Source organism: Myotis nattereri (assembly GCF_964212035.1).
Source record: "Myotis nattereri genome assembly, chromosome: 12".
NCBI lineage: Eukaryota > Metazoa > Chordata > Mammalia > Chiroptera > Vespertilionidae > Myotis > Myotis nattereri.
Genome location: NC_138087.1, coordinates 21,753,659 through 21,769,831, shown reverse-complemented (window position 1 = coordinate 21,769,831; position 16,173 = coordinate 21,753,659). Strand labels below are relative to the sequence as shown.

The following is a 16,173-nucleotide window of genomic DNA, read 5'->3' as shown; positions in this document are numbered from 1 at the left end:
TTCATATGCTCATGTCCCTGTGCTGAGCACTTTTCATTTATGTTCTTCAACAACTCTGCAATGCAGGGATTATAACACCATTTTATAGGTGAGGACAACAGGCCTCAGAGGCAGGTTAGATATTTCCTCAGGACCGGGTCTGAGAATGAACTAATGTTCTTCTGGGTACACACTTATTTCAGCAGGCAGTAAACTCCACCGCTGCATGGGAACTGTGCACGGAGGGCAGTGTTTTCAGTGCCAGTAGTTGGCAGAGATTTTTAGGGTTTCAAGACGGAGGACTATTACAGCATAACCAAGGACTTTGTATTTTACCGCTCCCATCAGTCATCTAGAATTGGGAAGTATCACCTTAATCATTATATTGTTTTCATAAAACCTTGTCTTTAAATGAGGTTTTAACAGAATCTTTGAGAGGAGAATTTTATACACTCACCTCCAAAAGGTGGCCACTATTATAATTTTGGAATATTTCTCTTTTTTTATTTTATTTATTTTTTTATTATTAGTTAAGGTATTACAAATGTGTCCTCATCCCCCCCCATTAACCCCTAACCTCCCCCCCACACACACACTCATGCTCCCATCCCCCTGTTGTCCATGTCCATTGGTTTGGCTTATATACATGTATACAAGTCCTTCTGTTGATCTCTTCCCCTTACCCCCGCCCTCCCCTACTTTCCCTCTGGGGATTGATAGCCTGATCGCTGTTTCTCAGTCTTAGGGTCTGTCCCTTTTCATCAGTCTATGTTGTTCTCTATAATCCACAAATGAGTGAGATCATGTGGTATTTATCTTTCGGAATATTTCTCTTTATTATTTTTCCGAACAGAAATCAACTTATTTCTAAAATTAACTTTTTCCCCTAAAAAATAGTCATTTCGTCTTATTGTGCCTGTAATCCCGCTGGGTTCCCCTGGCCTCCTCTGCTGTTTCTGTGGGGCTCTTGTCTGTTGGTGCTTATTGATGCGTAAGATGTCCTCAGAGTGCTGTTTTCTCATTCCGTTTCTCTAGAATATTCGTTGTAGCTCATACCAGAGATAGGAAGAACATTCCCTGATGAGGTAGAAAGCATCTTTTCAGGCTGAGGCAATCCCGTGACGGTAGCATCCATTAGCTGTTTCCTTTGCTATTTACGTGACCCCCTGAGCCTGTTTCTTCAAATCGCGACAAAATGCGATTACACACAAAAACACTTAGCATGATATCTATCCATAGCGGTGCTTTTTAAGTGTTGAACTTGCTCCAGAAATATTGGTACACAATTCGATATAATCAATGCCATTAGGAAGGTTTTAGATGGTTTTTGTTTTTGTTTTTGAATCTTTTCCCTAAAACTCACGCAATGATGGTGACTTAATTTCTTTCTCCAAACGGTATCCTATCCCTTCGCTGCTGGGGCTCTTGGCACTTATTTCTATACTTAAAGGAAACCACTTTGGATTGTCGAATTTTTAGCCCCGAATCCATTCCCCCAACCCAAACTACTACCCATAATGGTAATTTTGAGACCACGATTATACTGTCTAAATCCATGTAGGCCACTACAGCAAAAATAACATGAGCTGACTGGCTTAGCTACAGCACACATGTATTTCTCACAGCTCTGGGGGCTGGGAAAGCCAGATCAAGGCACTGGCATATTCAGTGTCTGGTGGGGGATGCTTCCCGGTTCATAGAAGGCCACCGTTGTCATGATGGCTGTCTTTTCACTGTAGTCTCACCCAGCAGAAGGCACAAGACAGCTCTCTGGAGTCTCTTCACAAAGACACTAATCCCAGCCATGAAAACTCTCCCCTCATGACCTCATCACCTCCCAAAGATCTGTCTCATAATACCATCATCATGGGGATTAGGATTTCCACATATGAATTTGGGGGTGACACAGGCATTTAGCCTATATCAACTAGAGTACTTCTCACATTTCATCTGTCCTCCAGAAGAATTGAAGTATCAAGGCTTTTTCTTATTTTGATACATCAATAATCCTTTTCTTTGCTCGATTAAAGGCATTTCTTTTTCTCTTAATGTTATGAAATCAATATTCAATATAATATTTTTATCAAAGGCTTTCCCATCCTTGCCTGAAGTAGAGAGCTTTTGGGGGAAACTTCAACTGAAATGTTGCAAATGAAATAAGAATTCAATATGTTATCTTCCTAACAAATAGATGCTATCCCCTTTAAACCTTTTTTTTTTTCATAATAAGATGAGCATTAATAGATCTTAAAGCAATACCAGCAATCAGTTAACTTCATTTTATTATAAGGAATACTTACTTTTTTGTCTCTTATTTATCATCTCTTTCTTGTCTAGAGGATGAACCCACTATTTTTTTGATATTTACTAAAGGTGACAAGTGTTATTAATCATGTTTTCTTTATAGATATTACAAAAGTCCTGAGTTGTGAAACTTGTTGAAACTGCATCACTGTTAATTTTGATTTAATAAATATTCTTTTTTATGTTTGGTAGTGAATAACTTTATGTTCATCTAAATAAGTAGAAATAATGTATCCTCCCTCAATGGCTTAGATCAAGCATGTTAAACTCGCGGCCTGCGGGTTTATTTGGCCCATGTTAGCCTTTGAGTTTGACATGCTTGGCCTAGAATCTAGGCCCTACATGGTAATCATGTATCTTTCTGTTTTAAGCCTTTCTACGCTTTTTTTTGTATGTGTTCATCAGTTGGGAAACTGCTGCTGTTATGTCCTGTGATGTGTGTTAAAGTTATAAAATATACTCAATTCGGTGGCCCTTGTCAGGTCACATTTACTAATTTTGGGCTAATCTTTTGGGTGTGTGTTTTTTTTGCCAGCATGCTGTCCACAGAAGCCAGCATGCATTCTGCGAGGCTGTTTATTCTGTCTTCTAATTGATTTCATGTGTGAAACATTAATGGTTGCCAAGAGTTTCAAGAATGAAAATATTCAGCATGGTTATAAGTCTATTTTCCCTGCAGCATTTGGCAGTGATTTGTCTGTCCATTGCTCTCTAGATCCCTGACTATCAAATATAATTAAGAATATGGAAAGATAACTTAAGACAATGAAACTTTAAAAATCAATAAGGATAAGAGAATGAATTGAGTAATCCTGTCTTTAAGAAAATACCTCAATTGGAAAACCATACAAAATTGGATTTTACTGAGCTTTCCCATCCTTGCCTTTGTATAGAAAGTAGAGCTCTTGCCCAGCTGGCGTGGCTCAGTGGTTGAGCGTCGACCTATGAACCCGGAGGTCACGGTTGGGGCCCCAAGTTGTGGGCCCAATCCCCAGAGTAGGGCATGCAGGAGGCAGTCACTCAATATTCTCATCATTAATGTTTCTACTTTCTTTCCCTCTCCCTTCCTCTCTGAAATAAATAAAAATATATGTATTTTTTTTAAAAAAGTAGAGCTCTTTTTCTAAAAATGGACAATGGACCCTTCAGTTTCAAAAGTCACAATCATGAAATTCCTTTGCCCTTGGTAGGGTCAGATTAAGCCTGCAATTACTGCTGCTTAATCATTTATCATGGTCTCCAGAGACTGAAAGGATATATTCCACCGCAAGGCCAACTCTGACAAAATTGTATTTATAATATGGTTTTCTTTGGTGCTACTTTACTGGACAAAAAAATGGAGAGAGAAAGGTCTAAGAATCTTGGTAGACAGTAAAGACAAGAATGCAGTTTGGCATTTTAGAATTGGAAAAGAGAAACTTTTCAATTATCTTTTCTTTAATACTATTGATATATTGATTTAGGACTTCACAAAATTTTTTTAGGCTGAATTACTTAAAATATTGCTAATATTTTTGGATTCCTTGTATGTATTTGGACATTTTGTATTATGGGGATTCATTTTACGCTAAAAACAAAACAAAACCGAGGTTCTGGAAATTTTTCTCTTTCCTAAGGTCATATGGCTAAAAAATGAAAAGTAGACACAAGACTTCTCCAAATCTAATGCTCTTATGTTATTCTGAGCGATATTCCTTTGATAATTATGGGTATTAAAAGTTTTATTTTCAAGCCGAGGGCTTGTCATTTTCTAAGATAATTTATATTATTGAATTCTTTTTTAAAATTTAAACTCTTTATTGTTTAAAGTATTACATGTCTCCCTTTTCCCCCATTGACCTCTCTCTGGATGTTCCCAACCCCCAGCACATACCCTCCCTCTCCCCTACCCCCCTCCCCCCGCCCCCCGCCCGCCACTGTCTGTGTCCATGGGTTATGCTTACTACTATATGCATGCATACAAGCCCTTTGGTTGATCTTTTACCTCCACCTCACCACCGCCTTCCCTATGAGGTTGGATGGTCTGTGCGATGCTTCTATGCCTCTGGGTCTATTTTTGTTCATCAGACTGTTGTTCATTATAATCCACAAATGAGTAAGATCGTGTGCTATTTATCTTTCTCCGACTGGCTTATTTTGCTTAGCATAATGCTCTCCTGGTCCATCCATGCTGTAGCAAATGGTAAGAGTTCCTTCTTTTTTTATAGCAGCATAGTATTCCATTGTGTAGATGTACCACAGTTTTCTAATCCACTCATTTGCTGATGGGCACATAGGCTGTTTCCAAATCTTAGCTATTGTAAATTGTGCCGCTATAAACATAGGGGTGCATATATCCTTTCTCATTGGTGTTTCTGATTTCTTGGGATATAGTCCTAGAAGTGGAATTACTGGGTCAAATGGGAGTTCCATTTATAATTTTTTTGAGGAAACGCCATTCTGTCTTCCACAGTGGCTGCATTCCAGTCTGCATTCCCACCAGCAGTGCACGAGGGTTCCTTTTTCTCCGCATCCTCACCAGCACTTGTCATTTGTTGATTTGTTGATGATAGCCATTCTGACAGGTATGAGGTGGTACCTCATTGTCGTTTTGATTTGCATCTCTTGGGTGATTAGTGACTTTGAGCATGTTTTCATATGTCTCTTGGCCTTCTCTATGTCCTCTTTCGAAAAGTGTCTATTTAGGCCCTTTGCCCATTTTTTGATTGGATTGTTTATCTTCCTTTTGTTAAGTTGTATGAGTTCCTATAAATTTTGGAGATTAAACCTTTATCATGTATAACATTGGCAAATATATTCTCCCATGCTGTAGGCTTTCTTGTTGTTTTGTTGGTTTCTTTTGCTGTGCAGGAGCTTTTTATTTTGATGTATTCCCATTTGTTTATTTTCCCCTTAGTTTCCATTGTCCTAGGAGCTCTATTGGTAAAGATATTGCTATGACATATGTCTGATATTTTGCTGCCTATGGATTCTTCTAAGATTTTTATGGTTTCTCATCTCATGTTATGTCCTTTATCCATTTTGAGTTTATTTTTATGTATGGTGTAAGCTGGTGGTCTGCTTTTATTTTATTTTTTGCATGTGTCTGTCCAATTTTCCCAAAACCATTTATTAAAGAGACTGCCTTGACTCCATTGTATGTTCTTGCCTCCTTTGTCAAATATTAATTGAACATAACGGCTTGGATGGATTTCTGGGTTCTCTGTTCTGTTCCATTGGTCTATATGTTTGTTCTTGTGCCAGTACCAGGCAGTTTTGAGAACAGTGGCTTTGTATTATAGCTTGATATCTGGTATTGTGATCCTCCAACTTTGTTCTACAAATTCTCTTTTCTTTATTTTTGCCATTCAGCTTTCTCATATCCTCACATTGGCCCCATATGCCTTGGTTTTGGTTTTATTGTTTTTTACTTAATATAAAGTTATGGCTCTGAGAAGAAATATTCTCTCATTTTAAAAAGTTTTACTGAGATATAATTTACATACCATTTACATCGTCCATTTCATGTGTACAACTTAATGGTTTTTAGTATATTTAGGGTTATGAAGTCATCACCACAATCAATTTTAGAGCATTTTTATCACCCTCCCCCCAAATCCTGTACCCTTTAGCTGCCACCTCCTAACCCCCAATCCTTTTCTCGCCATAGGCAATCACTATTCTACTTTTGTCTCCATGGATTTGCCTAGTCTGGACATTTTCTATAAATGGAGTCATATAATATATTATCTTTTGGGACTGGCTTATTTCACTTAACATGCCTTCAAGGTTCAATGTTGTAGCATGCACCAATACTTCATTTCTTTTTATGATTGAATAATGTTCCACCTGTTTATCCTACATTTTATTTATTCATTCATCAGTTGATGGACATTTTTTCTCTTTTTTGGCTATTATGAGTAATACTGCTATGAACATTTATGCACAGGTTTTGCTTGGATATATGTTTTCATTTTTTGAAGGGTATAATGTAGGAATGGAATTGCTGGATCATACAGTTCCTCAATGTTTAACCATTTAAAGAACTTACAGAACTCTCTTTAAAGTGGCTATGCCATTTTACATTCCTACTGGCAGTATACGCAGGTTCTAATTTCTCCCCATCGTCAGCAACACTTGTTATTATCTGCTTAAAAAAAAGAAAGAAAGAAGAAAGAAAGAAAGAAAGAAAGAAAGAAAGAAAGAAAGAAAGAAAAAGTAGCCTTTTAGTAAGTGTAAAGTAGTATCTCATGTGGCTTTGATTTGCATTTTCCTGCTGACTAATAATTTTGAGCATCTTTTCCTGTGTTTATTGGCCACTTATATATCTTTTTGGAGAAATTAAGATACTTAAATATTCTCCCCTTCATTGCTTTTAACTTCCCCGGTCAGCCAAGTTATATTTCATTTCTACAGGAATGATTAGTAAAAACAATATTGTCCTCATGCTTCTAAGGAAAGGAAATGAGTTTGTGTGTGTATCTTTTATGGGCCTTTTATTACAAAGAGCTTATCAAACCATACAGAAGACCCAATAAAGAAACCTATAATCTACTTTGATACTTTGTCCATGTGTAACATTTTTCTTCATTTTCATATGAAATTAGTGGAATGCTTTTAGCTGTAGAATTATTGGAGATGTTTTAATAATAGTAGTAAGTACCTATTGATTTACTGAGTGCTTTCTATATTTTAAGCACTATGTACTATGTTATTATATTTATTATCTCATTTAATCTTACTAAAACGCCCTGTCTGTGATAGGTACCATTTTCTTCTCGGAGACTGACAGAGATTAAATAATTGCTCAAAGTCATTCAATTAAAAGATGGTAGAGTCAGGATTTAAACTCAGGTCTGTCTAAATTCAAAGTCAATTTCTTAATCACTATGTTGTTTGTTTGAGATGTAATGCACATGCTATCACCATGCTTGTGTTTAGTCCACCATGTCATGTTGTTATTGGAGAAATCTCTGTGAGCATGATGCTTGTACTCGTTACTTGTACTTTTCCTTCTCCATTTCCTTTGTAATTGATAATGCATGAGATTTTACATTATTTAGGCCTTATATAAAGATCCTAATGAAGAAGATGTTTTGAGCTCAAATCAATTAATTTTCAGTGTTTTTATGGGTTATATTTTATATTTTAAAGATGCATAAAATGATTTCATGCCTCTTTTAAAGACATTCTATTGTTATAGTATTTCTTACCATACCTCTCATAAAGCCATTTTAATTTTTCTATATCCCTGCCCATTGTATGTTTTATACATACATTTTTTACAATTTTCATCTTCTCTATATTGTGCTATAAAGATTTTCTATTTTGATACAAATTTTAGTGGCATGCTTATTTCCATCGAGTGTAAGCATTATAAGTAATCAAATTATTTTTTATTGGATTTCTAAGTTACTTTCCATTTTTCTCTCATATACTCAATAGTTTAAAAAGTAATTACATATGTAAAGTTTTTCCTTTTTTTGGATTATTTTCTTGAGCTAAATATTTCAGAGTTTTAAAGATATAATTGTGTTAAATAGTTAGGTTATTATTCATTTTTAATAACTTTCCATGCTTACCTGAGCATGAGAAAGAGGTGGAACGTAGTAATTTGTATCCAAGTTTCTGGCAATACTATTTGTTAGTACTGAGAACAGTTCAATTGAGTCACTACTTCATTGAGTCTAGGGTAGCTTTTCTTCTTATGATCATTCTACTTGTTACCAGGAATCCAGAATCCCTTCTCTCCAATGAATACAAGCTGTTATTAAGCAGAGGGAAAGTCTAACTTGAATGTTCTTTACTCAGAGTGTCTTTATCCCATGTAGGTTTAGCTTTTGGGAGAATCTATATAATAAAAGCCTAAGCAACCATTATGGTGGAACAACCAGAATGACTGGTCGCTATGATGAGCACTGATTACCAGGGGGCAGATGCTCAACGCAGGAGCTGCCCCTTGTGGTCAGTGCGCTCCCACAGGGGGAGTGCTGCTCAGCCAGAAGCCGGACTCATGGCTGGCGAGCGCAGCAGCAGTGGCAGGAGCCTCTCCTGCCTCCATGGCAGCGCCAAGGAACAGCGTGTAGGTGGGTGGTAAGGAGCGAGGGATCCTGAATTGCAAGGGTGGACATCCCCCAAGGGGTCCTGGACTGCAAGAGGGTGCATGCCGGGCTGAGGGACACACACACACACTGCGCAAATTTTGTGCACTGGGTCTCTAGTTATTAATAAAAAAGAACAGGTGGTGATTAAACCCATTATAGACTTTTAAATAAAAATTGTTAAAAAGTTAAGTATATTTTTATTCATTTTGTTTTTTTAAGTCATTTGTGTATTATTATGATAGTTTTTAAAATTCATCTAGAGATCATATTTAAATCCATTCCAGCGTTTTCGTTTTTTTTGTGGGTTTGTTTTTTGGGGGTTTTCTTTTTTTTTTGCTTTTATTTTATACGTTTAAAATGTTTTTATCACTCTTTTCCTTTATAGATTTATGGGTTGTAAGTTTAAAAGGGATCCTATTTACTTCATACAGTCTGTTGTCTGTTTCAGGAGATGTTCAAGTAGAAGGTTTGGCAGCCTTTCAGAAGTGTTTGGCCAAACTGTCATTTATTCATCCTCTGATGAGCAGAGGTGGTGAGGAGAGCCAGGAAAAGGACATGGTGCAACTTCCCCCTCAAGCCCTGTGTCCACTGCCACAGCTCTCGTAGGCTCGGATTCCCTCGGCAGAACACAAAGCGTTAACCCTAGCATAAAAATATTGAAAATACAAGCCAGGCTGTGCAAGACCCTCTTCTGGATAAAAAGATTTCTCAGACATTTTCGGCTTCTGTGAACTCACAGTCTAGTAAGGGAGAACGTTGTGTTAAGTGCACTAAGTATATTTGCAATTCAGAAATAGTGCAGAGGAGAGACATAAGCCATCACAGGAATATTTCTCTCTACCTCAAGCAGTGGAGGAAAATAATATGTGGGAGAAGAGAGGGGCTCTGTGGCTTGCCAGTACCTTTAGTTTTTCTTCCTTGTTTATGTGAACAGCTGTATTGAGAGAAAACTCACATATCATACAACTCACCCATTTAAAGTGTATAATTCAGTGGCTTTTTGAATACTCAGAGAGTTATACATCCATCACCATAATCCATTTCAGAACATTTTCACGACCCCCAAAAGAAATCTCACACTCTCCATGCCCTCCAGCCCTAGGGAACCAACAATCTACTTTATGTCTGTATGGATGTGCCTGCTCGAACATTTCGTATAAATGGAGTCATACAGTATGTGGTCTTTGGGGTCTGGTTTCTTTCACTTAGCATCATGTTTTCAAGGTTCATCTATGTTGTAGCATATATCAGCATTTCCTTCTTTTTTATGGCTGAGTAATATCGCATTGTAGGACGATTCCACATTTTATTCATCTGTGCATCAGTTGATGGACGCTTGGGTTGTTCCCACTGGGGGGCTATTATAAATAATGCTGCTGTGAACATTCATGTGCAAGTTCTTGTGTGGGCACGTTTCATTTTTCCTGGGTGTGTATCTAAGAGTGGAATTGCTGGATGATATAACTCAGTGTTTAACTATTGGAGGAACTGCCAGACTGTTTTCCAGAGCAGCTGTACTGCTTTACGTTTGCCCAACATACATCTTTCTTCTACTCTTCCCAAATAACGCAGATACTATGAGGTAGGCATTGCTATGAAGTATTGTTAGTTGTTGCCTTCACTGTTACTCAAAACTAACATGTATATGATGAGGAAGAATAAGAATACAATAGCATATATTCTGCCATAGAAGAGAATTATTAGGAAAGAGGAAAGGGGAGGTGCCCTGACCAATTGTTTGTTTCCAACTTTATCTGGGACATTGTTGCCTTGCCACTCAAAACAATTTTGTCATCTGCCTTTGGTGGATCGCCAAGCCTTGTCTCCATAGGTACCATGTTTGACCAGTAATCAGTAGCAATCCTGAATGGTTTGATGTTTACCATACTAAGGATGTTTCTCCTCATAAAAACCACCAACATATTTATGAATCAAAGTGTGAAAACTTATGGCCTATTTTGTTTGATTATCATAGGATTACTATTTTAAATTAATTCTAGTATTAATTAAAGTAAAAATATCAATATCGACCCTATCTCAGTGAAACAGGAAGTACCTGGGCTGCTTTTACACATGAAAAAGGCCCGTGAAAAGGTGTCAGGTAGCAGTTTGTCGCTCCCTGTGGATGAGTATGTACTCTCAATGCTGTCATCCCCTTGCTTCCAGGTGTACATTATCTAGTCTTTGCAAGTGTGTTCCTTGTTTTAACATTAGAAATAATTTCGTGTAAGCAATGTCAGTTTGCCTTCTTAACAACTTGCCCTTCATCTTTCCAAACCATTCTTCAACAAAGATGTCATATGGCTAATAAACAAATGAAAAAAGAAGTCATATTGTTAGTCATTGGGAAATGTATACACCATTGGAATCACTAAAATGAAAAAAAACTGACAATACTACATATTTGAGAAGGTGTGAAGTAATTGGATGCATTGCTGTCAGTAATATATCATAATGTAACCATTGTGGCAAAGTATTTGGTAGTTTCTTATAAAGCTGAACATAAACCTACCTTATGCAACATTTCTAATTCTAGATATTTACCATAGGAAATGAAAACATGTCCACAAAATAAAACATTTCCTTTCAGCTTTATTAATGATAGCATTTTTGGAAACAACCCAAATGTCCATCAGCTGGTCAATGGGTAAATAAGTTGCATGTATTCATACAGTGGAATACTCTTTAGAAATAAAAGGAATTCGACCGTGCTATTTGCAACAATATGGATGAATCTCAGAAATGTGCTCCATGAAAGAAGGCAGTCCCAAGACCATTCATACATTATATTTTTATGGAATTCAACAACAGGCAAAAATCTATCTATGGAGTAGAAATCCAAATAGTGGTTGATGGTTGAGAAGGGCACAGACTAGAAAGGGGCATGGGGAATTTTCTGGACTGTGGTCTCTGTCTGCACTGTCCAGTGTAGGAGCTGCTAGCCACACATGGCTAATCAGCCCCTGCACTCTGGCCAGTTCAAATTGTGATGTGCTGTAAGTGTAAACTACATGGACAAAGCCATAGTACAAATAAAATGTAAAATATCTTACAATATTTTAATTACATATTGAAATGCTAGTATTTTGGATATATTGGGTTAAATAAAACATATTCAAATTTCATTTCTCTTTTTTTTTACTTTTTAAAAGTGTAGTTACTAGAAAATTTAAAAATTGCACATCTGGCTCACATTTTATTTCTATGGTCACATCTTGATTAGGGTGGTGGTTATAACAGCATATACACCTGTCTGAATTCACCGAACTGCATAAATAAGATCAATACTTTTTACAGCATGTTATACTTTACAACACCAAAACTATAAAAGCTACAATTTTTCATGCTGGTTACCTGGTTACCCTAATATCTGATATTAGATTTCACAAAGGTCTTGTGATATAGGTGATGTTTGCTGATGGGCATAGGAAGTCTAACATCCAGTCGATGTAGAAACGTGGTAACTTGGGGATTTGAGTGCTCTTTGGTTTAACTGTAATTCCTGTGCTTTCCCACTCTGTCATGTTGCTTTACCAACTGTGATAAAAGTGTGAGGAGTATACTTTGGGGACAGCTGAAGTTTTGCTCCTTCAGTCATTGATTTCTAGCCCTGTGCTGTGTGAGTGGTGATGAATGAGTCACAACAATTTGGAAAGATAATTCTGTACCTGCCTAGACATCTAGTAACCTTCCTATCGCCGTCTCCAAGAGGAAAAGAACTTCTAGTGTAAGCACATCGCCGGTGGCCGGAGGAGAAACCGCTCGCGGTGTGTGCAGAAATGAAAATCGGTACGCTGCCGTGAAAAGGGGACTCGCTCACTTTCCACATCTCCTCTCAAGTCTTGAGATGGGGACGGGAGGCAGTGCCCACCCCCTGTTTTCTTAAATCAGCTGCGAGTCTGTTGGAGCAAAAATTAATAGGCGTTGCAGGACCCTGAAGAAAAGCTCTTTCATCTTGCCCAGCCCCAAGAGGGTGTTCTATTTTCAAAGTGGAGTATTGTACAACCGAGCGACAGATAAGGAGGGGAGGGCCCTTTCCGCGGGTTGTGACCGCTGGAAGAGTTCACTTCGGGCCATTTGTCACAGCAGCAATTTTCCCGGAAATACCCTATGCCAAGGTTACGTTTTGGCTATTCTCCCCTCTTGTATTGATTTATTTTCTGAAATCGCGGGGAAGGTGGTTGTCCCTGCCCTCTCCCATCATCCCAGCCCTTTGTCTGGCGGCTCCCTCTGAGCGCCATGGGGTGGGAATGATTTTCAATGGCGCGCAGCAGGTTTGGGAGGTTTTAGGGAGTGAGTGTGGTGTAGAAATGGCCAAGAGGAGTCCCGTATGCTGTTAAAGCATTTTTTTCAGGGTGATAAACATAATTTAATATGGAAATGTGATCCATTGTGCCATGGCAGGGTTTCTCAGCTGTGTACAGTACGGATTCTGTCGCCTACTGTGGACTCGGTATTTATTGCACTCCGGAACCTCTTTTGTTGTTCCTACGTTTTGTTTGTGGGGACTTTTAAAGGTGGATTGCCTGTTCAACCTTGCAGAGGAGTTGATTAAGTTTAATTTGCTATGCATTAGAGAAGGAATTTGCTGGTCTTTTTGAACTGAGCTCTACATTATTTGCAGTTGGGACATGTTTTTTGATGCCTTCAATTCTTCTTGGGCATGAAAACGCCTTTTCTACATTTGTTGAATCTATTTCCATGCTGAGCTTTTTATATGCCACAATGACTCTTTGCAGTTGAAAGTTGTAGTTTGGCCTTATTTTTAACTTTAAAAGGACAGCAGGAACTTGCCTATTATTAAACGTTTGTGGATATTATAACACTTTGTCATTCTGTAAGTAGATTCTAAAATATGGTTTAAAATGGTTTTTCATTTTCTAAATAAAATTTTAACTGACTGTAGTGTGTTTGTATAATGGAATAGTATTCACACATGGCCATGTGTGAAATGTGTGGGAAAATAAAGATATGGTGTGTTTTTTCTTTAAATAGAGAAGAATTAAGCTTCCCACTATTCCTTAATTGGTTGTTTTTAATTTTTTTTTAAGAAAGCATTTGAAGATCATGTGAAGTTGAGCACTAGATCAAAACTTACCATAGAAAATTTTAAATAGAAGGTCTTGAAATGTCACCATTTCTTGTTTTTGCTTTTATACTTCAAACATCTTTCTTCTGCTATTTGCCCTTTTCCACACTCAGATTTGCTATGCTCTTTTAAGATATTCTACTCTGAAAAACTTACAATCTCAGCTTTTAAAGTTATAACATTTAGGAGCTTCTCATGCCTCCTGTACGTTATTTAAATCCAATTTTCTGTTTCTTTGGTGCTTAAATAGTGTTTATGTGAAAAGCTTTCTCTCTGGAATTGGAATCTTGGTCTCTGAGGATTATTAACTGATGTGAGTAGTTTGTGACCGAGCGTGAATGCTGTTCGGGGTTTCCAGCCAGGAGCTTCCGGCTCTCAGTCACAAACCCAGGGCATTCTTTCAAAGATCAAACGAGTTGGACACTGGGAGAGTTTTAATGATGCCAGTTAACATCAGAAGAGCTGGGCTCTGAGGTTGCAAACTGTGCTCATCTGAATAAATGCCACTGAGCTGGAAATAATGACACGACTAAAATGATGCTAATTGTGTGCCATTCTGAATTCCAGTGAAAAATATATATTGGTTTAAGCTTATACAAGAGGTGGTTTTTCTTTGGGGAGAGGGATGTAAATGGGGTGTGGAGAGAGGATAGTAGACTGAGTGGCATCAATGGTTTGAAAGCTTTTATGGATTTTGTGATCTGATTGAAAGCATTATTTTGATACCTTCCAAGAAATTAGTAGGTCTTTTAAAAATGTTTTATTTAGCATATAGGGATATATCCCTGAGCTACAATTAACTTTTTTTTTTTAAATCAAAAAATGGAATTATCTGTGGTATTTAAGCTCATCTCCTACTATATAAATGTGCTAAGAACATATATATATATCTCACCTTCTCTTGGCCTAGGATAAAATATCACTAAGAGACTCATTTCTGGAAAAGACTTTACCTTGAGTGAGTGACTAAAATCATGTGTTAGTAAAAGGCAGTGCTTAGGAAATATTTGGCATTAAAACAGCAAGAATTTGATAAGCCTTTACATAGTTACACACTTACTCAGAATGCCTCTCCAACAAGCACACAAACCCAGTAGCAGTATTTAAAAATGATAATATACGCGTTTGGTTTTAAGTTGTTTAGTTTCAAGCTCTTTATAGTTGACAGAAAAGGATTCATTAGTCTGAGGACTGTACTATCAGTTGGATGTTATTTTAACGCCTTTTCATGGGTTAAATACACATTACTTATCTTTATGTTTTAGATGACTCCATGCAAGATAGGCCTTGTTGTCTGGTTTTCAAGCTTTATTAAAATCTGGACCTTGCTGTAACCAGTTTGGCTCAGTGGATAGAGCGTCGGCCTGCGGACTGAAGGGTCCCGGGTTCGATTCCGGTCAAGGGCATGTACCTTGGTTGTGGGCACATCCCCAGTAGGGGATGTGCAGGAGGCAGCTGATGGATGTTTCTCTCTCATCGATGTTTCTGACTCTCTATCCCTCTCCCTTCCTCTCTGTAAAAATATCAATAAAATATATCTAAAAAAAAAAAGAATCTGGACCTAATTCTTCTCACAAGAGCCTGGTGGAATGTATTGTCCTAGGTTCTAATTCGGGGGTACGAGTCAGATGTTCTCATGAGTACCATTCTTTTTGCTTTGGAGCCACGGCATATTCCCTCTACTTACATAAGTGGTCATTTGAGCAATTTACTTGCTTACACATATGACAGGGACATACAGCTTTGTTTGAAATACAGGTCAAACAAAAGAATACCACTGACCTTATTTCTTTCTGTTACACTTATAACTTCAGTTGGAGTGCATTTTCTTTTTTTCACTTGTTTGGCTCTGCTACTCCCCCTAAAGCATGGACTTCAAAGAAAAATGAATGGCATTGATTTCTAGTGTGCAGAATAGGGCCTTCCAAAGTTTGGGGATAGCCTGTGCTTCTGACTTAGAGCCTCTAGAGATGAAGCTTAGGCTGTCTACTCGTAACCGAGTTCCCCAGAGACACTGATGTGCAGTGAAGTTTGAGGCCATTGTCAAGAGCAGCAGTTTCTAAAGCAAACTGTGTGTAAGTCCACTCAGGTGGTATGGGAAGAAAAGATTAGAATATTTCTTATTTATCTTAAAAAGAGAGAAGTTAAGCCTTAGTTATATTTAATATATGGATTGATGGCTTCTTTACTTGCACTTCCATCAGATGATCATGTGTCACCTGTAAGCAGACCAGGGGTCCTAAAGGAAGGTGGGAATCCCCAATTAAGACTAGTTGCAGCATCACCTCCCCTTTCACAGAAAATGGCTGGCCCTTGCAGTTTATGGATACCAGTTACATGAACTTATAGGAGATATATTTATTTCCATCATTTTATTAAACATGCTGATTTCGGGTGTTTGACCACCATTATCAAATGCCAGAAGATCTTAAACCTTTGCTGCGGTGGATTGAACAATGGCCCCCAGAGATACCCAGGTCCTAATCTCTGGAGCCTGTGGGTGTTTCCCTTATGTAATAAAGGGGGCTTTGCACATGTGATTAAGTTAAGAATCTTGCGATGGGGATATTTCCTGGATTATGCAGGAATGGAATTTCTGGGTCATATGACAAGCCTGTTTTTAACTTTTCAAGGAATTGCCGAACTGTTTTTTTCCTAGTGGATATACCATTTTACATTACATGCCAGCAGTGGTATGGGAGTTTCCATATTCTTGCC

The 16,173-nt window shown here is 37.8% G+C and overlaps 1 protein-coding gene across 2 annotated transcripts in view; it reads left to right on the top strand.

Moving 5' to 3' along the window:
* Window positions 1–16,173, top strand: part of FOCAD (focadhesin) — a 287,833-nt gene that overhangs the window by 142,822 nt on the left and 128,838 nt on the right. The window lies entirely within an intron of this gene.